At 42.2% G+C, this 2,619-nt stretch overlaps 1 long non-coding RNA gene across 1 annotated transcript; it reads right to left on the bottom strand.

The window, feature by feature from the left end:
- Positions 1 to 1,201: 1,201 nt before the first annotated feature.
- Positions 1,202 to 2,313, bottom strand: LOC145134281 (uncharacterized). Its single transcript, XR_013719059.1, has 2 exons — positions 1,816 to 2,313; positions 1,202 to 1,640 (listed from the first exon to the last, which is right to left on the bottom strand). It is a non-coding gene; the product is annotated as an uncharacterized LOC145134281 (long non-coding RNA).
- Between the last annotated feature and the right edge of the window lie 306 nt (positions 2,314 to 2,619).

A 2,619-nucleotide genomic window follows, 5' to 3' on the forward strand; every position in this document is an offset into this window, starting at 1 on the left:
ATTAAGTGAAGAAGGTGTTTTCGGCCTTAGCAACTCCTTTGAGTAGATCTCGAAGATGTGGATGGTTCTAAGGCCTTATATACGAAAATAATGTTATAAGAACAAGAATCTTGTTATAGACTTGAAACAAAACAATGAGGTTTAAACAAGCCTTACCAAGAGTGATGACCTTTGATGAAGTGTTCTTGAACACTCACACAAGCACACAAGAAATTCGAAGGGGAAGGATGAGTGAGTTTTTGAAGCTCTAGAGAGAATTGTTGGATGTAGTTGTAAAAGAAAATGAGAGTGGTGGTGGAGTATGTTGGCCGAAATAAGAAGAAGAGAGAGCAGGGGGTGGTTTTTGCATGAAGGTTACAAGTGAAATTGCATGGAAACATGCTAAATAATAACATTGATACTTGATGGTTATTAGCGAGGTGTCAACACACTAATCACTATATTATCCCCTTCTTTTTTTTTTATCTTTATATGGGCCGAGATTTTTGGGAAAGGAAAAGGAAGAAGAATAGTTTTGGGCCTTTCTTGCCCTAGTTCGAATTTATGAGGTCCAATAATGACTTTTCAGCCCATTGGGCCTTTAGGGAAATTCACGGCCCAAAATGGCATAAAAGAATGGATTTATGGCTTAATAGGGTTAATTGGATTAGTTATGGCCCAATAAGGCCTATTAGAGGTAGAATGAATCATTCTAGGCCCAAAATGTTATAGATTGATGAATTGATGATTTATTGGTCCCTTAGGCCCAATAAGAGAATCCTAGTCCATAATGAACTTGAGTCGGGATTTCTAAGGTTTCCAACCCTTAGTTGAACATATGATATGTATTTAAACGAGATAGAGTATAGTATTCACTTAGAGTACCAGTTATTACACTAGGTGAATGATTACCTAAGAGTAGAATTTTCTAGCAAAAATGCCGGTTGTGACAGAAACCTTTATCGCTGTCATATCTTGCGTTTCCGCTTTAGCGGGGTGTGACAGAAATGGTATCAGAGCTAAAGTTATAGAGACCATCAGCTTTCTTTTAAGAAAACACAACATATAACCAAAATTTATAAATTTTCTTTTACACCGAACATACTACTAATATAATTAGGTCGAGAATTGTATTATTGGACCTCAATTAAACATAGCCTGATCACCTATGTTTAATTAAGGAAAGATTTATACAAAGTTTGAGCTAATTATAACGGGAATATGTTCAACCAAATTTTGAGAAAACTTTATTTCAAAAATTCAAAAAGATGAATTTTGGTGTTTGTAAGCATTGCATATTATAGGCATGCATTGTCATTTATTTTATAGCTCATTAAAACTATGTCTCAGTCCACTATGTCCACATCCTCATCCTCTCACCCTACCTCTAGGCTGATGAGTCTGGCTATGTCACCGTTATTCCTCGACGTGATCTCCCCGCCTCGGTGGGATAAGACCCCTCGAAAGACATGGAAGACACGGGAGGCTCCGTGGAGATCAGCAGCGACAGCGCCCCGAGCCGGCAACGCGAGGCATCGCCTGTATCGGTTCCGTTTTCTAGAGCCGCGAAAGCAAAACTAAAGAGCAGTTTGGCTGCTGGCAACTCCCGTCACCAGTCGATCCCATGGAGTCTATGGCTCCACAAAAACCAGAAGCAGCTCCTACAATGGCCAATTGAGGAAATGGAGACGTTATACAGAAACCAAGTTAGTTTTCAAAATAAGAAGCTTGAAGGATTACGTGAAATTGAAGGCCAATGTGAAGATATCGTTCAAATTAGATAATCTGGAGGAGGCTGAAGAATTGGACCCGAGTTGGGTTGAAACAAAAGCTTACCTGCAACCAAATCATCACCATCCGGTCCACGTCCAGCCGCCGTGTCCTCATTTGTCGACGTCAAGCCTGAGTTCGAGCACCATCAATCGTCAGTCGCTAACGCTTGCACCACCGGCGATAGCGACTGCCACTAGCTGAGCAAGATTTCAAGCACCACCTGATCACTTTCGAATGACGACCCAAACAACCCACCAATCACCGCTACCTCCGATTGGCAGTCGCAAAACACCACTACTCCTCCTCCGACTACTGCGAAATCATTCGTCGACCACCGATAACAACATCGCCATTGGCCAGGCCTCCAACCGGTGACGGATTCCTTCGGAACTCACCAAACCATTGTTGGTCGCTTTTACCGCCACCATTACCGCCGCGCCACCGCCTGTCGACCTAGCTAATCAGCGTCGCCAACGACGACGTCCGATGAGAAACCACCAAGATCGTTGACCCATCTGATGTTAGCCCAGACGCGTCTTCTGGCATATCTCTGAGACACAAACCAGCCGACCGATCCTCTTTCTTTTCCTTTCAAAATAATAAAAAGCAACCAGGGTGGACTACGAAAAATACGACTTGGGCTTCTCACACATTTGTTTATGGGCTGCTGAATCCATTTCAGCATTGTGGGCTTCTCTTAAGTCAGTTTTTAATTCTAAGGGCCCAAAAGGAAAGAATGGATTTGTTTTTGCAAAATAGATTCAGCCAACCAGTCGTCTGATTCCTTGTGTTGCGTTTCAGCCTAACAAAATCCAATTATAGAAGGCGCGTTGCGGTCCGATTCACCCAGCATTTCAAAAATAAATA

This window comes from Lactuca virosa, chromosome 8, assembly GCF_052849685.1.
Source record: "Lactuca virosa cultivar CGN04683 chromosome 8, Lactuca_virosa_CGN04683_v6, whole genome shotgun sequence".
Lineage (NCBI taxonomy): Eukaryota > Viridiplantae > Streptophyta > Magnoliopsida > Asterales > Asteraceae > Lactuca > Lactuca virosa.